This window comes from Lycorma delicatula, chromosome 9 (genome assembly GCF_047948215.1).
Source record: "Lycorma delicatula isolate Av1 chromosome 9, ASM4794821v1, whole genome shotgun sequence".
NCBI classification, from domain to species: domain Eukaryota; kingdom Metazoa; phylum Arthropoda; class Insecta; order Hemiptera; family Fulgoridae; genus Lycorma; species Lycorma delicatula.
This window is the reverse complement of record NC_134463.1, coordinates 129513434-129526174: the sequence shown is the minus strand read 5'-3', so window position 1 is coordinate 129526174 and position 12741 is coordinate 129513434. Positions and strand designations below refer to the sequence as shown.

At 33.3% G+C, this 12741-nt stretch overlaps 1 protein-coding gene across 5 annotated transcripts in view; it reads left to right on the top strand.

Annotated features, from left to right (window-relative positions):
• Positions 1 to 12741, top strand: part of Vha100-2 (V-type ATPase subunit a family protein Vha100-2) — a 314412-nt gene that overhangs the window by 62852 nt on the left and 238819 nt on the right. Inside the window, exon 1 of one of the 5 annotated variants that reach the window (XM_075375898.1) lies at positions 1804 to 1905. The exons of 3 other annotated variants lie outside the window; for them this stretch is intronic. The gene's annotated coding sequence lies outside the window, so the exon portion shown is untranslated. Of the gene's footprint in view, positions 1 to 1803; positions 1906 to 12741 lie in introns of those variants that run through there. One more of the 5 variants, XM_075375900.1, reaches the window with a different exon arrangement.

The following is a 12741-nucleotide window of genomic DNA, read 5'->3' as shown; positions in this document are numbered from 1 at the left end:
CCGAGGACACCGCGACCTGAAGAACCGATTTATCCACTACGTTGTACGATAGCGGGCGCTGCCTGCGGACCGATCGTATTGGACGCTTTCTTGTTCGGTGGCCGTCGCGTTAAATATCCTTTTTTTCTTCTAGAAAAATTACTTGCATATCGTTACCGTTTATCTATGACGAAACGCTTATTCTATCGTTCGTTTTAACAAATTCTCGTATTTAATAGCGCAGGGATATCTATACTCCATCATTCGGCGTCTTGACGCTGCAGTGGACCTGCGTAATGTCATCGGCCTCTGTGGAGGGTGGCTGTGTTAAGAGTATTCTGTTGCTCTCGCAATGGGAAATCGTCCATAATGGCGTATTGGCGCGTAATGAACCGTACCGGTCGTTCGACCGGGCGACGATAAACCGCTTCGTAAAAGATTTCGGTGACGGAGGTAAGCTCAAATTCTGTCAGGATTGTAAAAGAGTGTATGTATAAATTATTTGTGCTTTTGGGCTTATTCAAAGCGGTACGAAAAAGAAAGATAAAGAGCGATAAAACGCTGTATGTAAACTTTGCGATAATAAATTAAACCCTAACACGGCGATTTTAGATTTTGAGTCCAGAGTCGATCTTGTAGTTAAATCTGTTTTCCCGACATCCCAAGTTCGCGGGTGTAGATTTCATCTGGAACAGTTACGGTACAGAAAAATAGTAAATCTAGGTTTGCGCGATATCTTTTGCTACCGCAATAACGAAACGAGTGACCGGTTGAAATCGTTCGGATGCTTAATCGGAACTAAGTATAGCTCTACCGAATGACAAATGCATTTCTGATTCTGATCCGAGAGCGGAAACTTTTCATCGGCAATTCAAATCATCATTCCGCTCAAAAAACCCATCTATTTGTATATTCCTTGCGTATTTGAAAGAGTTGCAAAGCGAAACGTAATGTAAAAATTAGTAACGGATAAATTTTAATCGGTACGAATTTACGAACAGGAGAATTTCCCACTTACAATATATTACAATCTTCGGCCGTAAAACCACTCCAAGAGATGTATAAAACTTTTTTTTTTTAATGCGACGTTGCCATCTGTTGTTCGTGGTGAGTAATTTGCGCTTTTGACCTATAATTACGATTGTGTTTTTGTACTATTTATTATCAATTTTTGCGCTTATGTCTCCTACCCGAAGATTCGCACGGACGTTTCGAGTTGATGTCGTCGCGGTAGAGTTCGAAACTTATTCTTGAATTCCAAGTTTCCCGATCGGATTAACGTGAGGTGGGGGAAAAGTTTCGAACGATTTTGTAAGACGAATAATTAAGAGCAGGAATATCCATGAAAACTGCAAAATAATTATTTTACCGTTTCCATTTTGTTTTACCGATTTGGTGAAATATTTCTGATTTTTTTTTTTAAACGCAATTTATTTCAAGCGGGTATAAGAATATTTTTATTTAACGAGACTACTTGTACGTTAATAATTTTTTATATTGTAATCTGCGACACTCAAATACAGTATAAGATTATTACAATTTTTATTATCGTTTGGTTTCGGAATTTAAATTTTATTATTATTTACGTCGTCTTATAGGTTTATCTTATCTGGCGTATTAAGAGTGGGTCTTAAGAACTGGGGTATTTTGAAATGATAGTTGCGATATAAACTCGGTAATAACTTACGTATTCCCCTTCCCCTCCCGGCACCACGGTCCTCTTATGGTTCGTACTCTACTTAACTTCTCCTCTCGCCTAAATTCTCTCTCTCTCTCTCTCTGTATTTCGTTCTCGGCGCTCCGCCTCCCGTCGTTCGTTGTTCGTTCAGTTAATGAGTTGTGACATCCGTTTCTCTTTACATGTCTCTATCGCTCAAGGTTGGCTACAAATTTAAAATTTCTATTAAGTTCGTGTAAATTTTACCCGTAAGTACTGTTTTTTATTGAAATATGTGGTTACGTGTAAACTATACCGGTATCGTTTCACCTACTGTCTAATGGTAATAGGTCGGTAAAAATTAGCGTTCCGTGTTTTACGTATGCATCTTGTAAACTTAGCTGCGATTCGGTTACTGTTGTTTGCTGGGAGTGGCAGGCGATTGAAATCTATTGTACCTACTTTTACTTTTCCGGCTGTTAACTTAATAAGATTAAGGGATAGTATTGTCGTCTATCGAATAATCTTCCCTTTTCGTCCCCCGGTTTTGAGGTACCCCGAATTCAAGGATAATAGAATTCTGGTTGCGAATGATGTACTTGGTAGTTTTATATATATAAGAAGTTGTAGTTACGTCCAATTTTGAGATGCGTTAGTGAATTATATTATTATTATTTATTTCTTTTTAAAAAATTGTTATAGAGCATCGAAAAATATTGGGCATCTACGAATCGAACGGCTCGGTTTTATAATGATGTTATTCGTTCGTATTTTTTTAAGTCAAAAAATAATCTCATCTGAAAATGATTTAATTAATTTTTTTAGGAAGATTTCTCTAAAAGCGACCTAATACAAAAAAATTAAAAAGTTTTATACGTTTTTCTTAGTTTTCGTCGTTTCACGTTTGATATGTTCGAAAATTAGTATTATTTTTATTTTATTAGGGCGGAGATGTTTAAGGTGAGTTCACACCATCGTTAAAAAAAGGATTTCTGTAAATTTTTATAACCTTTTCTATATTAACTTTTCTAAACGACTTTAAACTTGTAAATACTCTAAACGACTTCAACTAAACGGTACTCGATTCGGTTGTTATATTTTATTTACATGCGCGTCCAAGACTTAATTTTATCAGACGGACAGATTTTTACGTTCTCTGCTATAGCTATACTGCTGCTGTAAATGGAAATTATAACGATCGATCGGGGTTCTGCTAATTTCGAATTTTTAAGATCCGCTTACTACAAAAAAGTTATAGAAATTTGCGGAAGATATAACGTAAGCGTTTCGGTCTGTATTTTGATTAATAACTCCGGATCGGTTGAACGTAAATTCCTCGAAAGCAAAAGTTAAATACTTATAAAAAGGGTATTGACGGCATTAAATTTTTGATAAAATTAAACAAGGGTAGGGATATCCTTGTATTTCGCCGTCTTTAATTTTTTACTCTTCGTTTAGCGATCGTAGAAAATTAAGCTTTAGTACGATCAAAGTATTTATTTAAAACTCCGCAGTTTTTGTATCGTATGTTACGAAAATATTTTATATTTTAGTTTTTACATTACAGCATAATCTGATGCGCTAAATATTTTCGCGTGAAAATTCATAAAAATTATTCGGAAAATTTTACGGTAAATAATAATAATAATATACATTCCCTCGATCCAGATTGATCTTCGCTTGGAAAGATAGCAACGGCCTCTTTACGTCGTTTGTTTCTTTTGATTCCTTTACGTATTTTTAACAAAATGCTTCTATAAATTTTTTTGGAGGGGAATAACTTATTTTTCTATTCTCGTTTTAAATAACGGTAATAAATTATATAATACATTTTTCAAGAAAATAATAATTCAATTGACTAGCGTTAAAAAAAAAAACTTTTTCGATTGTTTTCCGACTTATTTTTCAAGTCGATGCCAAATCAAACATCAGTAAGTAGTTGATAATTATTTTTAATTAGCTCCGACTTCCAAAATCGATGACATTTTTTAAATAACCGACGATATAAAAAGTTTTTTTTTTTTAATTTTTAGTGTATTTCATTAAACCAGGGATTGTTTTTGCGAGCTGGTTATTAACATATATTTATAAAAGTTTAATTATAATGCTATAAATTTTATAGAATAATGCTATATGAAAATATAGTTTGAAGTTTATTTTGTGTTTCATATCACTTTGGTACACAGGATTGAATTTTTGGATGTGTTTTTATTTCGATAGTAATATTATTAAATCGATCGATAAAAAAGTAAATCGTTTTCGTTGTTAGAACTAATTTTCAGTTTTATTTCTATCGAAAAGGTTAAATTTTCGATTCAGTTCGATCGCTGTAAAGATTTAACGACATTATTCTACGTTTGAATACCTAGTAAACACTTTTGGTAATGTTGAAAAATAATTACATCGTTGGAATCATTCCCGTGACATTCGATTAAATAACCGCGTTTAAAAGAATTCTAGGATTAGGTTCTGCGGTACGAATGGAAAATTTTCATAAAAAAAAAAGCAAACGTACGTATAATAAAATATCTTGTTTTTCACGGGTGCGGTTGGTTTTTCTTAATATACTCGACTTATTGTTATCTTAAGGAGCATTATAATTTGATTAAGAGAGAAAAAAAGCACTTGATTTTTAAAACTCTCATAATTTTTAAAGTCATACGTTCATTTTTTTATTGAAATTTATCAATTTATACGGTAAAATATTTATTTTAGCGTCAATTTGTTATGCTTATTCAGTTAAAACTCAGGGTGTTTTGCAATACATTAATTCTAGCTATTAATTCTGTATTTTAATTTAATCTTTATTTTGTTATTTCATACAGGTATTATTTTTTTGGATATCTTTTAAAATATCAACCTAAATTATGATTTCTCGCCGTTGCTATTTTTCAGAGCTTCTAAATCCGTACAATTGCGAACGATAATATATTACCGTTAATACGTCTAAAGCTAAAAAAATTACATCATTAAAAATGTATGTATTTATTATCCCGTAGATCCGATATTTGTAATCCGGAAAACGCGTAGCGCTTCCTGCGATTAATCGTCGTTGCGTTTTTCTGAACTTACTGTAAGAAACTTTTGTTCAGAAGAAAAAACTATTATCATAATAAAATAACTTTAAATCTTTAACATTTTTTAAAATTAAATTTTAACTTTAAAAAATACTGAAGATGATGACTAACAGTCCAAAGAGGTAAGCGTTCGTCAGTTTACACGAGAAGTAATTAATATCGGGTCCTAGTAAATAATAAATAGACAAACTTGCAAAGATGGCAAATTTCTTGTTTGATTCGTCTCGGCTTAAAATTTAGTCCCTCGTAAAAAAAGTCGTTGAACTTGCTTATATTTTCTTCTTTACTGTTTTTACTGCGTGTATTCGAGGCGTGTGAGAAAAGTAATGAGACTGACATTTTGCTTACTAAAGATTTTATTTTTTTCAAGTAACAATATTATCCCCTTCCAAGTAGTTCCCTTGGGCTATTATACACCGGCGGAGTCGTTGTTCCCACTCCTGGTAGCAGCGCTGGAAGGCTTCAACCGGTAGGGCTTTTAACCGGTCGGCCATAGTTTCAAAATGACGTCCGTTTAAGACGTTTCAGTTTCTGGAAAAGGAAAAAGTCACAAGGACTCAAATCAGGTAAATAGAGGGGTTGAGGAACCGTAGGAATGCGTTTTGAGGTAAAAAATTCCCTTATGGAAATGGCCGTGTGACACGGAGCATTGTCACGATGAAGCGTCCACTTGTCTGCATTGTCTGGTCTCACGCGAATTTTCTTTTCTTGAGCCTTTCAAGTACACCTTTGTAAAACACTCGGTCGACAGTTTGTTCTGGAGGAACTAATTCTTTACGCGCGATACCCGTAGTGTCAAAAAAAGCAAATCGGCACGGTTTTGATCTTTGATTTGCTCGTTCGACATTTTTTCGGCCGAGGAGATGACGGAGTGTGCCGCTCTTCGCTTTGCAGCTATGTTTCAGGATAGTACTCAAATATCCTGGATTCATCACTTGTGATCACACGATTGAAGAATTCTTCAATCCTCTCGATGTAGATGTCGATCCTCTCAAGAAGATCACAACGCACACGTTTCTTCGATTGTCCTTCTGTTCCGTTGTGAGGTTTTTCGGCACCGATTTCGCTTGTCCAAATCGTCTGTTAAAATTTGATGTACGGTGAAAGCGTTTAAATTTAACCGTTCATTTGTCATCCTTATTGTTAAACGACGGTCTGATCTCACAAGAATCCTCACACGCTCGACGTTTTCGTTAGATTTTGAAGTCGAAGGTCTCCCTGAGCGAGGTTGATCTTCAACGTGTTCTCGGCCTTCCAAAAATGATTTGAGCCGGCGGAAAACTTGCGCTCTTGATAAGCGATGTTCCCCGTAGGCCTGTTTCAACTTTTCAAAGGTCACACTCGCGGATTCCCCAAGTTTTACGCAAAAATTGATCGCAAAGCGTCGCTCTAAATTCCGATGCTCCATTTTCGTAACGCACAACAAAAACACAATTTAACTGATGGCGCTGTCAAAAATAATGTGTTGGCTGAACGGAATTGAAACTCGTACTGAGCATGTGGAAGGGATGAACAAACCGGTCTAGCGCAGACCGGTAGACACAGCGTTGTCAGATCGCTCGCAGTGTTAGCAATCTCATTACTTTTCTCATACACCTCGTATACTGCAAGACAGTGGTTAAACAAGCCGATTTAAAAAGAAAATTACTTTTTTTTGTACTCCTTCCTTCTTCCTCCCGAACGCAAAACGTGACTTTTTTTCTTTTTTTTCAAAACCTCTTATAATATCTATTTATCTTTTTCTGCTTCGGTGAATGTGTTTTTCGACAAGTTTTGTCATCCATTATTTTTCTGGTTCCTGACTGAATTTTTTTTTTCATTTCTTTATAGCTTCTTCCCTTTTTTCTCTCTGAAGCTTTGATGAAAATAATCTTTATATATGTACCGTATGCCTCGCTCAAGAAGGAGCTGTACACACGGTTTATATAGGACTCTACCCTGTAATTTAAAAGGACTTCAAAATTTTATTAAATTATAGACCGGATCGGATTGTAATTATCTAAATTTAAATTCGAATAAAACCGATTCATCGTACTTGCATATGTACGTAACACTGGTCATCGGGCGGGTAGAATTTCAGTTAATGAAAACGATAGTATTTCTTTTGCCCCTTAAGTGAAATTTTTGGGGTTTTATTAGATGATAAATTCTCTAGGGATGATCGAATGGATTTAATGTTTACGACGAAATCAAACCCGCGCCTTTATGCTTTGAAGCGTATTTAATAAGCTAAAGTTGTCATCTTCATTAAATATTTATTACGCTTATGTTTGTTTCCTTCTCAAGCAAATCGGCTCCTGGGGGTTCCTTCAAAAAATAAACGAGTTTCAAAATACAAAAATGACTGTCAGATCGTTATCGTTTGGCGCTTTTAAGTACGAATCGTCTAGAACGTTTTTAGAAAACTAAAAAATATTAACTTTAAAAATATTAGCCTTTACGTTTATGAATTTGCAACATCGGCTGCACTTATTCTTAATAAATAACAATACCCGCTTTCACTGAACCGGACGATAGATCTGTTTTCATATAACTCGACGCAATACTTCCAGTTACATGAAAGGACCTTTATTACGCTTTCTGTTGCCGTATTTAATAAATTACTTAACCGTTTGAAAAATCTTCCCACCGATTTATTTAAAATACAATTAAAAAATTTTCTTACAGAAACAGAATTATTCTGTCGATGAATTTTTTTAATAATACCGCTTAAGTATTTTAAAAACGTCTGAATTTTCTATATTGCACTCGAAGAATTTTCGTTAACCTGTGTTTTTGAATCGTCGATTATTTATTTATCTTCGTGGATTTACCTTAACGTTATCTCACGCGTTTATATTTTCAATAATTAATCGATCGGCAACTTTAATCGTATCTGTTTTTTTGTTTCTGTTCTGATCAAGGTTTTACTACCGTTTTCCTTGAATTATCCAAGCGAGTGTCGGCCAGTTTTTTTTCTTTAATCGTAAAGAATATTTATCCATTCTTGACGTGATCTATATAACGTATTATGTAACGATCAGAATAAAATATTTATATATTTTTACTGGAAAATAAATCATCATTTTTACAATCGAAGGATGCCGAACTTTTAGTCCGCCGTTAGTATTACTTTTTTCTTTTAATTTTTTAAACTTTAATGCCGTATATAATCTGAAATTCAAAACGTGTTACTTTGATCGTAACGGAATTATAATCTTAACAGATGTTAATACAGACGGTGATAGGTTGGGTTTTTTGAAATTTTCTGCTAGAAATGTCGATGCGGTAATATTACCCTTGTTTCATTCCATCCGGTAACCGCATATATTTTTAAAGCGTCGACTTCCTCCATCAAATTATTCACTGTTCAAGATAACGTAGCACCGAGATACTTATTTAGTAATTAAAATTCGTGTCCGTGAGTACTTTTGACGTATTCATTTCGTTATGTTATATTAAAGAGAATAAGTTGGCGTCGTATAAAAGTAATTAAAATATCTATTTGCTGCCATAAGTATTTTTAAAATTATATGTAGAATTTAAACCGAGTTGACAGCGCGATACGGCGACCGATTCCATTTGTCAACGACTCTTTTGACAAGAAAATATCGCTTCTCGATCTATTTTAAATCAAAAGAAAAAAATTAGCTACGTTAAAAGTTTACCGAAATAAAATAACCGATAATTACACAAAAATTTTTAATTAAATCTAAAAAGGAAAAAGTAAACTCGTTAAACGATCGTCATCGATAATTATTTAGGGACTGATAATAATAAATAAAAATACAAAGTCCGAAGTTAAATACAACAGTTATGATATTATTTTATAATATCTAAAAAGGATTCAGATTTTGTTTCGTTTTAGGGCGCTAATGTCGCTATTTTCACTATTTTCGCTATTTTTTGCTTTCTCCGACTGAAAACAAAAGAACGTTAGGTGCTACCGATATTTTCCTCCGGTGATAGATTTGAACGATTTAAAGTTAACTCGCCTAACATAATCGTCGAACGGGGATTAGGAGGATTATTAGTTTGATCGTCGGATTCTTTCACGGACACGATGTCTTTTCTAGCTATCTACCTTTTTCCTTATTCCTTAAAACAAGGGATTTCCGGACTCATCGGATTTCTTTGGTTAGATCCACGTCGAGGATGCACTTGTCGGCCTGTACTTTCTCGGTGAGATTTGATGAGGATGTTTTCCTGCGATTGTAGATTGAGCCCGACGATAAAATCGCCTATCAAATAAAACCGAATCTTCTAATTTTCTTAAAATAAAACGGATACGTTATCGATCAGAATCTCGTAAATTTAATTTCGTTTTTATTCAGCCGTTCGGATTATGCCGTCGCTATAATGTAACTTTTTCCTGTAGAATATTCGTAAATCGAGCGGTAGTAAATTGCGGCCCCTTAGGAACACGTTTCACAACTACAGGAAGATTCTCCTTTTCGTTTTACTTTTTTTTCATATTAAATTAGACGGCCGTTTTGTATTTATAATGGTGATCACCAGTGGAGGACGGTTAGGAAATAATGTATTAAATAAAATCAAGTAAATAAATAAATAATATTAACGATACGTATTATTTGTAATTAAAAAATAATTCATTTTTACGAAATTTTATATGAGTATTTCTAATAAAAAAAAAATAATAAATTACTAACAACCGCTTTCGTTTTAAGCGACTCCAGTCGCAAGTTTAAAGTTAATTTAAGAATTACACTGCTGAAAACCTTTACTCGGATCCCCCACCACGACCTAATGCGTACCTCTTATACGACATAAAAATGCGGTAAAGAATTAATCTTAAAAAAAGGGAAATTTTCAGATTAAAACATTTTATTTTACTTTATAGGATTCTGAACGTTTTGCAATAGCGATTCGAGTCAAATAGCAAACGATATTAAGAAAATATAAATATATATAACATTCCTTATAAAAATTTCTTCTTTTCCGGTATTAGTGTTATACAAAAAGGAGTCCACCGTTGTGTTTTTAAAAACCTGTTTGATATCTATCGTTTTTTAAATCTGTTTGACTGCTTTTAACCGCAGGATAACAGTGTAGTTAGCAAAATATGAAAAGAAGTCGAGCTGAAAGAAAACTCCTTATTCTTGTTAAAATAGATTGATACTTCTCCGTCTATTAATTACAAATTACATTCCTTTACAATGTTTTACAAAATAATTTTAGTTTTAATTTTTTTTTTTGCCAAAAAAACACTTTTTTACTTTCGTTATTTTATTGAAACTAAAAGGAATTTAGAATTGTGGTGCAACTGTAAGAAATGATTTAAATACAGTTTAATTTCAATTTCGTTGATTTAGCTAAAAATATTTTGTTTTTCTGCAAATTATTTGTACGATTGAATTTTTTAACTTTTACATTTTTTAATCGTGTAACTTATTAAATCTTTAAGATTATATTAATACTGGAACATAACAATAAAAAAGTCGTGGTTATTTTGAGAATTATTTGCAGGTATTTAATATTAATAGATTTAAATTATATGTGATTTTTTTAATATATAAATTTCGTTTTTATGATACCGTTTTTTAAAAGTAAAAAATCTGATGTTGGCACCGCGTGACTTCCTTGCTTGTACGCCTATTAAATTACATATACAAATTTTTTAAATGAATAGTACATAAAAATGTTATTTCATCAATAACTTCTGATATTTTTTCATATATATATTTTTTGGTTTTGAATTATTAATTGAAAGATTTTTTTTACAATCGGAAGTTAATTTATCGATTAATAAATCAAAATATTTAAGTTAAAAAAAAGGAGTGAAGTCTTCGAATCGATGTGCCTTCCTCTTCTAAAATCAAAATATTTCATTAATTAAAATTTTATTTGGCTGTAACTCTGGAACCGATAAAAATAAGTACCGCTTATGATCGATCTACCGTTGAAAAGCTCTCGATGAGGGCTTATTCCTCCTACATTTAAGAAAAAGTCCAAAATCCTAATTTTTTGGCATTTTGGGCTTTTTTGGGCACTTTTGGTTCAGTCGACTGCAATCAAAACGGGAGGTGCACAACTAGATATTACAACAGTCCTAAACCAAAAATTTCACCGTCCTACGTTATACGCGACATTTCAATATAGTTTTTAAGTCGTGAGAGATACATACGTACGTACAGACGTCACGCTGAAACTATTCAAGTAAGTAAAAGTGTCATATATATATTTCTATCGTTCAAATTGTGTTTTGACTCGTTATTATATTTCTACAGCTGTAGTGTTTTTTAAAAGCGGTTAACCGACGCTTTTTTTTTAAAGAAACTTCAACGTTTTAATTTTTCGACGATAATATTAATATAAAACAAACGAAGTAAATCTATTTAAATTTTCGATTTCTTTTTAATTTTTACTGACATTCGAGCGTGAAAAGCAATCGTAAATTTAAAGGATATTATCTCGAAGAGAAAGAATTACGGTCGATTCCTTATCGGATATGTAGATCCGTATATGTTGGATACAAGTCGATCGAACTCGCACCTTTATTCCGCGATCTTCTAAAACGATACGGTGGACTTTTTCTAGGATTTCTAACTTATTTGATTTGAAGGTACAGTGTTATACGAGCGCTGAAATTTTGAACGGAGATAAAATATATCTGTTACGGTGACGTCGACGTAACCGGTAGAAGTACGACCGGACGGCACGCGAATTGTTAATTGGCCTGTCGTTCCCTCTCGCGTAATATATAATTGCCGCGCCTATTGAAAATAAGTCGATTACGAAACGGTAAACGTTTAACTGCTGTTTGTTGTAGGTTGTATCGTTTTTATTTTTTTTTCATGACCGTCGACCGATTACTTTAGAGTATAGTAATACTAAAATCTAGTTACGAATAGTCAATACGGTGTATGCATAATGAAGTAGTCGGTGGGTATTTAAAGCCCGTAGCTTTACGTTTATTTAAACCGAAGTAGGAAAGTAAAAAAGGATAGTCGCTCTGTTAGAATGAGACGATATTTTGTGTACTCCTTTGTTTAGCGGGCAATCTATTTTTGTTTTGTACAGTTACGTCGGCCGTTTTCTCCTTTATTCCTCTTCTCTTTCTTTCTTTTTTTACTAGTTACGTAACGTAAAGGTAGCCGCCGATTATTACGATGTAAATGTTTCTTCTGTTTCCTGTATCCTCCCCTTCTATTAACCGGTACAGGTAACCAGACTTTTTTTTCGTCCAGTGTATTATAACATCCGCGTTATGTATTCGCCTATCGGTTTAAAATTTATTAACTCGCTTCATAATAATAAAGGTGACGAATAGAGCTCGCTTCTTTTCTTTTATTCCTCTTTTTTTCAGTTAATCTGTATAGATTATTCAACAAAAAAAAATAAATATCAGCCTTTCGCCCGGAGGTCCTGGATTCGAATCCCGGTCGGGCGTGCCATTTTTCATTCGATACAAATGACCGAAGCGGTTGACGCTCACGGCCTGAAAAACTAAATAAGTAAATAAAAATAACAGAATCTTGAGAAAAGTAACTTGTTCTATCGCTTTTCATGCGATTCGAATTTTACGCTTTTAACGCTAAAAAATATTCCTTAAACCGGCCGATATTTTCCATCGGCCTCACGAAATTAAGGTATTTTCTTTTATCGACGGATTTTCTGTTATCGTTGATTTTTTCCAAGTATTGTAATTACTATTCAGAAAAAGAATAATAAATTTTAAAAGTTTTAGATACCGTTTCGAAATCCGAGTAAGAAAATATTCAAATTGAAAAACAAATCGTAATTACGTCTTTTTTAGTACTATATTTGTAGATAAAGAAATGATTTCTCGGTACAGTAATTAAACGGTCAGCTGACGTCTCGTCTAACGATAATAACTCCGTCGCCTAATAATTACGTCGATGAGATTAAAAATGTTAATTTATCCGTTTGTTTATATTTATGAATATGTAACCTTTGTTAAAAATAATAGTAGCTTTTTCTTACAGAAAAAATAACGACATCCTTGTTGTTTATCAAACCGGATAACGGGTCAGCGTTTTAGGGTAACTCGACGCAGTATTTCGGTTC